Source organism: Balaenoptera ricei, chromosome 8, assembly GCF_028023285.1.
Source record: "Balaenoptera ricei isolate mBalRic1 chromosome 8, mBalRic1.hap2, whole genome shotgun sequence".
Taxonomy (NCBI): Eukaryota; Metazoa; Chordata; class Mammalia; order Artiodactyla; family Balaenopteridae; genus Balaenoptera; species Balaenoptera ricei.
Genome location: NC_082646.1, coordinates 63,385,085 through 63,397,287, shown reverse-complemented (window position 1 = coordinate 63,397,287; position 12,203 = coordinate 63,385,085). Strand labels below are relative to the sequence as shown.

General features: G+C 43.6%; 1 protein-coding gene across 3 annotated transcripts in view; it reads right to left on the bottom strand.

The window, feature by feature from the left end:
* STIM1 (stromal interaction molecule 1) overlaps positions 1 to 12,203 on the bottom strand; it is a 199,518-nt gene that overhangs the window by 104,287 nt on the left and 83,028 nt on the right. The window lies entirely within an intron of this gene.

Below are 12,203 nucleotides of genomic sequence, written 5' to 3'. Positions count from 1 at the left end.
CGGCGAGCGGGGGCCACTCTTCATCGCGGTGCACAGGCCTCTCACTATCGTGGTCTCTCTTGTTGCGGAGCACAGGCTCCAGACGCGCAGGCTCAGTAGTTGTGGCTCTCGGGCCCAGTTGCTCCGCGGCATGTGGGATCTTCCTAGACCAGGGCTCGAACCCGGGTCCCCTGCATTGGCAGGCGGATTCTCAACCACTGCACCACCAGGGAAGCTCTGCCTGCCCTTTTAAACCTATAACCTTTCTGACTGAATTAGAAGTGTCTGACCCCGAGTTCAGTGTTCACATGCTGGCATTTTAACACTCATTTTTGACTTTCAAACAGCTATTTGATGAAATAGCTAGCTAAAGGCAGTGGCAGTACAAAGAGAAGTAAGACACACTTTTCTGGCCTCCAGGGTCCCCTCCATTCCTACCCCCCAATTATTAAAATATATACTGAATTACATAAGTGGTAGATGTAGGTCTTTGAATCTAACTTTCTTATACCCTGACTACTCCTAAGGATTAATTTTCTTATCTGAAAAATCAGTAAAGTTCTTTAAAAACGGTAAACCCCTATAAAAATGTCAGTCGTTCATTTGTCAGTTCTCTATCTTTGCTTTACCTGTGAGTCTGATGCTCCCAACTACAGCAGGAGGAGTCTGATTTTTCCAGTATCCCTTGTGTCTGGCCCTGGGCTGGGCAACACAGTACCTGGTCTAGTGACAAATGAAAGGTGCGTACATGTTTGGAAGATTCACTTTCTCAGCTCTGGGGTCCCACACACCACAGGTCTTTACATTCTTTACATTCTAATGGCGTCTGTGCCAAGAAGTGTGACCATCCCAGAGAAATTCAACACACTCTCATTCAAAAGCCACCCCAAATTCTCTGATCTGGCGCTTGACCCAAACATTCCTGTGTCCTGGCCAGTACTTGTCAGGGTCTGAGATGGCCAAAAAAATAATTACCAACAACTCAAAACAGCTTTCTGCTAGGAAGAGTTTTCTAACAGCGCTGGGTGGCCATCCAAGGACCAGCCCAGATAGGGACTTTGCACAATGCCCTGGGGAGATGTCCAACCTATTAGTGGACCCTCTAGGATTATACCCTCTGGGTTCAGAAGTGGGGCTGGCTCCCAATAATCAGTGCTTATCACAGCAGCCCCAAGAGCACAGTGATAAAGGCCTTGAAGATATAAACACTGAGGAGCCAGGCACACCACTGCATGGGGTAAAAACAATGTGGATTCCAGTTTCCATAGCAACAAGAGGTTTGTCCTCAAGCCTCCCAGGCCCACTGCTGGCTGGCTTACCAGAGAACACATTCCTAGGCTCCAGAAGAGACCAAGACTAGGACAGAACGTCTCACCATCTTTCTGCCCCATATAAGCCTCCACTCAAACAATACAAGGAAGCTTACTGGGCCCCCTTCTTATTTTCTGGAGAGAAGATAACCAAGAACACCTACTGAAAAACCTGGCAGTCAGGATGATCATTCTAAGAACTAGGTTCGCAGCCCTTCCTCACCCAACGCAGTTCTCAGTCAGCTATGGTAGCAGAGCAATTCCCCTGCACAGGGACTGACTATTAGGAATGAAGTATGCCTGAGCCTCCTTACCTGACCCTGCTCCCTCATCTGCACAAGCCTGATGCGATTTCTGAGGAAAGGCCTCTCTGGCAAAGCAAATTCCAGCTCACAGAGAACTGAGTTCAGGTCTCAATGTCTCTTGCCTGGGTTACTACAGTAGCTTCCTCACTGATCTCCCTGTCTCTGCTCTAGTCTCTCTTAAACTCATCCTCTACCAAAGCAGTCAGTATAATTTTTCTAAAATTCAAATCTGACTAGACCACGGTCCTGAATAAAATCCTTTCCAGGTTCCCATAAAAACCTGTACACAAATGTTCATAGAAGTTTTATGTGTAACAGCCAAAAAATGGAATCAGTCTATATGTCCTTCAACAGGTGAATGGTTACACTCTAGTACGTACATACTACTCAGCAATAAACAGGAATGAAGTAATGATTCACATACCTTCCCTGGGTGAAGTCCCAGGGAATTATGCTGCGCAAAAAAAGCCAATTCAAAAAGGTTACAAACTCCACAATTCTATTTATATAACATTTTTTAAAGGACAGAATTTTAGAAATGGAGGATAGAGGGGTTAGGGACACAGAAGGGCATGGGAGGGAAGGGTGTGATTACAGAAGGACAACATGAGGGAATTCCCTGGCGGTCCAGTGGTTAGGACTTGGCGCTTTCACTGCCAAGGGCCCGGGTTGATCCCTGGTCGGGGAACTAAGAACCCCACAAGCCACTCGGCCGGCTGAAAAAGAAAAAAAAAAAAAAATAGAAGGATAACATGAATGATCCTTACGGTGTTGGAACAGAACTTGGTACACACACACACACACACACAAGTACATGTAAAAGTGAGGAAATCTGAACAAGATCAGTGGATTGTGTTAATGTCAATATTCTGATTGTGATATTATACTACAGTTTTTCAAAATGTTACTGTGGGGGAAACTACACAAAGTTTCCCAGTGATCTCTCTATATTATTTCCTAAAACTGCAGATAAATCTATAATTATCTCAATAAAAATTCTAATTTAAAAACAAAATCCTTTGCAGGGCTCCCAAATTCCTACAACAGTGATTCCTAACTTTTTTCAATGAGTAATTCAAAAAAGCTCCATATAATAATGGTTGTACTTTTAGTATCCACCAACTGAAAAATGATTGTGGAAATAATATGGATTCATGAGACACCCCTCAAGGACCCTTTTCAGGGTTTCAGATCCCCAAGATTGGAAACCCCTGGCCCATATAATGAATATAAATTAACAAAGCATACAAGGCTTTTCAAGAGGTGGTCCCTTCTGAGTTCTCTAGCCTTACCCCATGCCACCCACTCACACATACCCCACGCTCCCACCACACTAAACCACCTGCAATTTCATAAATACACAAGATTCACTTTGCGGCTTTGTACATGATGTACCCTCTGCCTGCAATATCCCTGCCCCATTCTATGCCTGACTAACTCCTACTCAAGCTTCAAGATTCTACTCAGGCTTTTTCTAATTCCTCCAAGAAGTCTTCTCTGCACCGAAACTCCTAGGGTTAGATTAGGAGCCCCTCTTCTGTGCTCTCATATTCCCTGTGCTTCCCTCTATCACACTTAGACCAATTACTTAACCTCTTGATGCCCCATTTCATTCATTTATTTATTTATTTATTTATTTTATTTATTTATTTTTGGCCACGCCTCACAGCTTCTGGGATCCTAGTTCCCCAACCAGGGATCAAACCCGGGCCCCCTGGAAGCGCAGAGTCCTAACCACTGGACTGCCAGTGAAGTCCCCTCATTTCGTTATCTTAAAATAAATAGAAAATAGTATGTACCTATCTCATAAAGTTGTGCAAATTAAATGAGCTAATACATCTAAAGTACTTCAAATAGAGCATGGCACACAGTAAGCGTTCGATTACTACCAAGTTGTTTTTGTTCTAATTGTGTGTCTAACCGCTACAGTAAAAGATACAAGCAGGAATCAGTATTTGCGTCCATCTCTAGGTATATGGTAGGTGCCTGATCAATATTTGGGAAAAGAATTAAGGGATCTAAGTTTGAGGCAAGGAGGTAGAATTTAAGTCAATGGTAGCACGGGGGATCTAGAAAATTGGGAATTACTACTAAGAGCAAGAGGTAAGTATAGGGTGCAAGCAAGGAATAAGATAGCCATCTCAGAAAGATAAGCACCATTACACATTACTGAGAACTTGGGTGACTAAACACAACGGAGAACTGCTAAATTATACATATCTCCTAACCTGGCTTTGGCTGTACTCAATTATTATGAAGAACTCCTTTGATTTGTCATTGTAACTTGTTAACACTGAGCTGAAAAAGTTACTTAACCTTTTGGAGGCACTGTTTCCTCATCTGTAAAATGTGGCATGATAACACAATTTTCTAAGTATTTAAGATTATGCAAGAAAACTACCTAGCCCATTGATTAAAGTAAAACTACTTTGGTCTGGATAAATGTTATGTCTTCCCCTTGACTCAAAATTTTTTTTCTCTTAAAAATTTGAAAATATATCCCTTGAATAATAACTACCTAGCTGATGGGAGAAGGAGGAGATGTATGTGGAACTGACCTATACAAAGTGCCAGCTTGACAAAGGGTGTAGATGGGTACCTAGAGTTACTCTCCCCTCAGCTCCTCATGTTTAATTAAGACTTGCTGGCCCTTCAAGGCCCAGGGAAAGTCCATCTCCACCAGGAAACCTTCTTGAACCACTCCAGGCCCTAAGTCTCCCCTTCTGAGGTCAGAGCACTGAAACCAGTCTGGTCCAGGCACCACCTCATAAGGTTTCTTCTAATCATAATTGAATTATGTCCCCCACGTAGCCTGTTAGCTCCTCTGGAGTGGGACTTGACTGTCTTGCTGCTATCTCCACAAGAACAGAATTAAGGACATTCTAACTGCCTAAGGGAGAAAGGGAGGATGAACGTGACAAGAACTATGCAGCAACTTCTACATACGGTGTCTCTTTACAACTCTGTAAAGTTGGTACCTTAATTATCCCCAATATAAGATGAGGAAACTGAGGCCCAGATATATTACATGACTTACTCAAGTCACATAAATGGTGAAAGTAGGGCTGGAACTGGGATACTATCTATCTCCAGAGTCTTGATAATAATAAATGCATATTGGTATCTGCCTGGTTACCAACCATATAGCTGATTTGTTAGGCAATTCGGTCACACCAGCCTCCCATCTCAACTCCTCTTTGCTGCCAATTTGGGCCCGAGATAGTTGTTTGACTTTCTTTCTTCCTCTTATTTTGTCCCACATAGGAAATGGGAAGGGAGCTCCCCTGGGTCCCTTCCAGGTTGGAGTATGTGGAAGAAACAGGCTAAACAAAGGGCCCTTCAGGGGGAATAAAAAGGGAGGCAAATATTCATATCCTATAATATCAGAGCCAGAAAGACTCACTACTTAAATTCTCTGGTTTTACAGATGAGGATATTGAACCCTAAAAGGCAAGGTCATTTGCCTAAGGTCACACAGCTGAATGGGGACTGAAACCCTGTCTCCCAACTCCCAAATTAGCACTCATTTTGGTCTACCCTGCACCAGGCCATGGAGTCAGAACTGGAGTATGAACTGTCAGGCCTGTCACTAAGCAAAAAACCCAAACACTGTAAACACAGGAAATGGGCTGGGGTGAGGTTCAGAGGGAGTAGCAACCTTTGCCAAGTTAGAAGTGTTCAAGGGTTTCCTGTCCACAGCTGTTAACTGTCACAGAAATGCTCCAGAAAGTAATACAAGGCAGAAAAAAAGAAAAAGACTGAGGCTTAGAATTGACTATAAATTATTCAGGCCAACCCATTTAGTTTTACAGATGAGGAAGCTAAGACCCCCCAAAAAAGAAAAATGACTTGTCCAAACTCACACCATAGAATTTAAGGACCCTTAGAAACCACTTATGTGGTTCAAATCTTTCACTTTAATGATGAGCTGTCTGAGACCCAGAGAGGGAAAGAGGCTTGCCCAAGGTCACACAGCTAGACTGTGTCAGAGCCAGCACTGGAACTCGGGTCTTCTACCTCACAGGCCAGTGTGCTTCCCACTAGTTAGAGTGAACAAGAGAAAGGGGTTTGCCTCAAATGATTTGAGTGCTGTTTTGGTCTTGGAAAAAATACAACATGTCAGGAAATGGAAAATAAGCAGAATATACTAACAGCTAATGAAGAATGACAAGGACCATACAGAGCAAGCTTAGAGGAGCCAAAACCGAAGTGGTCTGGTTGCTTAAGACACTTTGGGAAACTAAGAGGCAGAAAAATATTCCGGCTATTCTAGGAACTTAAAATCCAAATAAGAACAAGTAGGGAAGGCAGACAGAAAAGGCCAGAAACACTAAGGGAAATCCCAAGGTACTGCTCTCTTCTTCCGTCCTAGGCCAAAATATCCAGAAAACATCACCGCAGGAGCAACCCTGGGTTCAGCAGGCCACTATGGGGTACTATAGTAATCAGCAGATTCCCGGGCCCCACGTGCCACACAGCTGGCAGATGTGGTGGGGAACTACATTTACACAACTCCTGGCAGTTCATGTATATTCAATCCTCACATCAGCCCTGCATGACAAGGATCATGATTGCCATTTTTTAAAATAAATTTATTTATTTATTTTTTGGCTGCGTTGGGTCTTCGTTGCTGCGCGCGGGCTTTCTCTAGTTGTGGCGAGCGGGGGCTACTCTTCGTTGCGGTGAGCAGGCTTCTCATTGCGGTGGCTTCTTTTGCTGCGGAGCACGGGCTCTAGGTGCGCAGGCTTCAGTAGTTGTGGTGCACAGGCTTCAGTAGTTGTGGCACAAGGGCTCAGTAGTTATGGTGCACAGGCTTAGTTGCCCCGCAGCATGTGGGATCTTTCCGGACCAGGGATTGAACCTGTGTCCCCTGCATTGGCAGGCGGATTCTTAACCACTGCTCCACCAGGGAAGTCCCATGATTGCCATTTAACAGATGTGGAAACTAGGGTTTAGAGAAGACAAGTCTCTCGTTCACAGTCATAAAGTTAGTATTGTATATGGCAAATCCAGTATTCAAACATAAACTCTCATTCCAGAAATTCTTAGCAAATGCTGTTCCAATCCTGTGGAACAGGGCTAGGGATACAGTGAGGAAATAGATATAGCCCCCGGCCTACAGGAGTTCCAATCAGGGATTAGAGAGTTAAGTAATAATTATTATAACAATACAGAACATTGTTGAATGCTTACCATATGCCAGGTGCTATTCTAAGCTCTCCACATATACTGCTGCATTTAATTCTCACAGTAATTTAGTGAGGTAGTTACTTTTCTTTTTTTTTTCTTTTTTGGCTACACCACGCGGCTTGTAGGATTTTAGCTCCCCAACCAGGGATTACACCCAGGCCACAGTAGTGAAAGCGCCGAGTCCTAACCACCAGACCACCAGGGAATCCTAAGGTAGTTACTATTATTCTCCTCATGTACAGGTAGGGAACTAAGGCACAGAGAGATTAAGTAACTTGCTCAAGAGCACACAGCAAGTTATAAAAGTAAGGATTCAAACCCAGGCAGCTTGACTCTAGAGCCTATACTCTTTTCTTTTTTTTTTTAATTTACACAGGTATAGTTTACTTACAATGTTGCATTAATTTTACTTTACAGCTAAGTGATTCAGTTATATATACATTCTTTTTCACATTCTTTTCAATTATGGTTTATCACAGGATATTGAATATAGTTCCCTGTGCTATACAGTAGGACCTTGTTGTTTATCCATATAATAGTTTGCATCTGCTAATCCCAAACTTCCAAGCCATCCCTCTCCCACACCCCCCACCGCTTGGCAACCACAAGTCTATTCTCTATGTCTGTGAGTCTGTTTTGTATATAAGTTCACTTGTGTCATATTTTAGATTCCACATATAAGTGATATCATATGATATTTGTCTTTCTCTTTCTGACTTACCTCACTTAGTATGATAATCTCTAGGTCCATCCATGTTGTTGTAAATGGCATTATTTCATTCTTTTTTATGGCTGAGTAGTATTCCATTGTATATATGTACCACATCTTCTTTATCCATTCATCTTTTGATGGACATTTAGGTTGTTTCCATGTCTTGGCTATCGTGCATACTGCTGCTATGAACATAAGGGTGCATGTATTTTTTGAATTATAGTTTTATCTGGATATATTCCCAGGAGTGAGATTGCTGGATCATATGGCAACTCTATTTTTAGTTTTTTAAGGAACCTCCATACTGTTTTTCATAGTGGCTGCACCAATTTACATTTCCACCAACAGTGTAGGAGGGTTCCCTCTTTAGAGTGTATAGTCTTTTTTAAAAATTTTTTTTTAATTTATTTATTTATCTATCTGTTTATTTATTTATTTGGCTGTGTCGGGTCTTAGTTGTGGCACACGGGATCTTCATTGCGGCATGCGGGATCTTTCGTTGCTACATGCGGGCTCTTCATTATGGTGTGCAGGCTTCTCTCTAGTTGTGGCGTGCGGGTTTTCTCTTCAGTTGTGGTGCGTGGGCTTAAGTGCGTGGGCTCTATAGTTTTGCGGCACGCAGGCTCTCTAGTTGAGGCCTGCAAGCTCAGTAATTGTGGCACGCAGGCTTAGTTGCCCCTCGGCATGTGGGATCTTAGTTCCCCGACCAGGGATCGAACCCGTGTCCCCTGCATTGGAAGGCAGATTCTTTACCACTGGACCACCAGGGAAGCCCCAGAGCCTATAGTCTTAATAGCCACTTCCAAACAGGCAACGGCAAGACACCCTGGTGAGGGCTCTGATAGAGGGAGGCCGGAGGCAATGGAGGGCCTTGCTGGGACAACTGTAATGAAGAATGACTATCTAGAGGCTAGAAAGCACAGAAAGGTCAGAGGAACCTGAGCATCGAGGACTGGGCTACAATAGTTGATTCCTCCACAGACAGGAAGTCTCTGGTGAGAAAAGATGGAATGGTGACCAGAGTCATTTTACTCTTCTCCTGCTCTGATCAGGGCACCATTACCTCTGTTCTGCAGAGCTTTCTCATCCAACGTCTCACCAATCCTCACTACAGTCAAGGGAATCAGGCAGGGCAGAGATTCCCAATTCCCACTTGACAAATGAGAAAAATGAGACCAATAGAGCAGCAGTGATTTGTCCTAGATATGAGGTGGCGGCAGAAGAAAGTCAAGTCTCTTGACTTCTGCTCTTTCTACTAACCTACTCTGACTCTAGATCACAAAAAGGAAAATTCAAAACATGGTATTTAGGAAGAGTTTAAAACTCTAGATTTCTCTGACCATTCTCTTTTCATTTAACCATCACTCCCACCACTCCATCCCTCACCATACATGCACACAGAGTTCTTATACTCTGCTTACATATACCCATGCTCCCTCCCTTGATGCCTGAAAGTCAGTGATTCAATCAGTGAGTTAATGAACCACAAAGCCTTGGCTGCTATTAGACACCATGTCCTCAGGGAAACATTCCCCTCCACCAGCTCATCCTCAGCATACAGATCTTTAAATGGCAATTAAAGAAAAGAGAGGAATGCTGAAAAAGGAAAGGCCAGGGAGAAACACCCTATGAGGGGAGAACATTTCAAACGATTCTTAAGTCTGCACAGAGACATCATATTTAGCCCCAGCCTGAGGTCCACCCACAAAATCAACTCAGTTGGGATCTTGAATTTTTAATATGGAAAAGTACTAAAACTCCACCATTAAATCATTCATTCATTCATTCATTCTTCATGATTGATGTTTACCTTGCATACAACTTAGGTGCTAGAGCCACACACACTCACACACACACAACCTCTGCCTTCAAAAAGCTTAACTTTTAGTTTATGCTCCATTGTTGTAGATGAAGCCATTTTTTTCCTAATTCATTTGCTTCTATCACTTATGTGAGTTTTATATATACAAATGATAATTTGTGTTTTTCAAGTCTTAGTAATATGACTATGGGAGTTACACGGAGAGGAAGAATGAAGGAAAGGTGTGTTTGCTCTTTGATATATTTTTTCATCTATTCCGGAAGATTTTCTTTTTAGAAACTTGAGTTGGCCTGAGGCTCTTTTGGAAAGAGCTATGTTCAGCAGTAAATAATCTTTTTTTTTTCTTTAATTAATTAATTATTTGGCTGCGTTGGGTCTTCGTTGTTGCGAGCGGGCTTTCTCTAGTTGCGGCGAGCGGGGGCTACTCTTTGTTGCAGTGAGCGGGCTTCTCATTGCGGAGGCTTCTCTTGTTGCGGAGCACGGGCTCTAGGTGCACGGGCTTCAGTAGTTGTGGCTCGCGGGCTCAGTAGTTGTGGCTTGTGGGCTCTAGAGCACAGGCTCAGTAGTTGTGGTACACAGGCTTAGTTGCTCCATGGCATGTGGGATCTTCCCGGACCAGAGCTCAAACCCGTGTCCCCTGCATTGGCAGGCGATTCTTAACCACTGCGCCACCAGGGAAGTCCCAATAATCTTTTTTTATTAAAAAAAAAAAAAAAACAATCAATAGCTTTACCAGAAAAACAAAAACAAAACCTTACCTTCTAGTGGAGAAGGCAGGCAATCAGGATACAAGGAAAGAGCTACAATCAAGGGATATACCACATTCTGTGGAAGCAAGATGACTAATTCTCCTTTAAGGGTCAGGGAAAGACTTCCCAGAGAAGATTGGCTTGGCCATTGGCTTGGCCTTAGAGAATATGGAACATTTCGACGCTAGAATGCTGAGCCTGCACAGACAGGGCAGGAGAGGTCTCTAAGGGCAGACTAAACAGCCCTAGGTTGGGAATTTTCTGGCAGTGGTTAGGACTCTGCGCTTCCACTGCTGAGGGCCTGCATTCGATCCCCTGTCTGGGAACTAAGATCCCGCAAGCTGCTCGGCACGGCCATAAAAAAAAAAAAAAGAGTAGTCCTAGGTTCCTAGCAGAGGAGTTGCCTTGGGATAAAAGAAATATGCCATAGCCCCGGTTGTTTCAAAAATTATATTACCTCTCTGGGGCATCTGCTCCAGGTAAAGTTCATCAAACTCTGTAATGGACCAAACTCTACCCTGCACTCAAACAGACCCAAAGCTCTGAGCATAAGCTTGAGACTCTACAAGAAACTTCTCTATCTTGCCCTCACACACGTCTTCCTGTCTTGCACACAGCCTCCCACAGCAACAAGAGCCACCTTATCTCGCAAAGAGCTCTGCTGGTGGATACCACCATTAATGGTCTTAAGACTTAAAGCCAGCCAAAATGAGATTCAGTTCAAATGCCATTAGTGGTTTAACCTTGAGCGAGCCAAAGATGAAGACAAAAGTCCTTTTAATGCACGAACACAGAGCAAAGTAAACAGCTCATACCCAACTACAGTCCATTCAGTGGAAGCTCCAAATTCGGTAGTCCCTGCCACCCAACCCACCTGTCACCAAACCCATGTTCCAGCTAGGCCCAGTCCAGGCACACAGCACAAGCAGCACTGGAAAGAAGGGGAGGGGGGCAGGTGCTCAGACCCTTACCTGAAACACTATCCAAATGGAAGAGAGCAGCTGCACCCTTCCCATGCCCCACCCCGACCCCACAGAATGCCAGCTCAGCCTGGCCCCTGTGGGACTTGAAAATCCGCAAAGAAGCTGGCAATGTGCAACCTGAGCACCACAGACCACACTTCTCAGGAAATGCGGGCTACTTTTGCAGCCCACATGACAAGACTGCCACACGCAGTCTAGATACTAATGGCTATTTAAGGAGTGCTGCTCTGAAATAGAGAAACTGGGTTGAAGTTTGGTGACCAACTTGATCATATTCTACACCCATTCTCACCTCCATGCAGTCCCCAATAATCAAATCCTACCATACCTTCAAGCCCAATCCACACACTGCTTCCTCTGAGGACAGCTTCCAGCCTCCTGCAGTCCTCAATGATCACCCTATTTTATTCAGACAACATTTATTCACTCAGACAGTATGTAGCAATGCTTTTTCTATGGCAGCACTCTTTGCTGTGGTACTGCTGCATTCCCCTCACCGGAACTCAAGTTCTTTGACAAGGCTGCCCAAGTCCTACACTTCTACTGCCTAACCCCACCAAGAATTGCCTCTGCATGCAACGAATCTATTATACTAGATGATTTAACGTGCACATATCCTACCTCAAGAGCCCACTGCCAATTCTCCTCCCTCTAATTCAGCCTGCAGCTCCCGATCAGATCTTGTTTACCACCACTTTATGCAGGCTCACCATGGTGATGACGCTTCACTACCTAGAGCAGAGGTCTTCAAAGTACAGATGACAATCCCTCAGTTAATAGATCAGCTTTTTTTAAAATTCATCAGAGTCCATCAGTAAGGGCATACACTCTTTTATGGAAGTTTTATTTCATTTAAAGAATAATAACAATAATTATAGCAGCTAACATTTATGTAGTACTATGTGTCAGGCACTATTCGAGCACTTTCTATTTGTTATCTCATTTGTCCTCACAACAACCTTACAAGGTATCATTATTATCATCTCCATTTTTCAGATCAAGAAACTAAGGCACAGAGAAATAAACTAAGTGGTGGCATTTAGAGACAGGTAGTCTGGCTCCAGAGTCCAAGCCCCTAGCTACTACACTACACAATAGAGTATCAAAAGGGCTTTTATATACATATATATACACCAGTATACAGAGCTCAAAA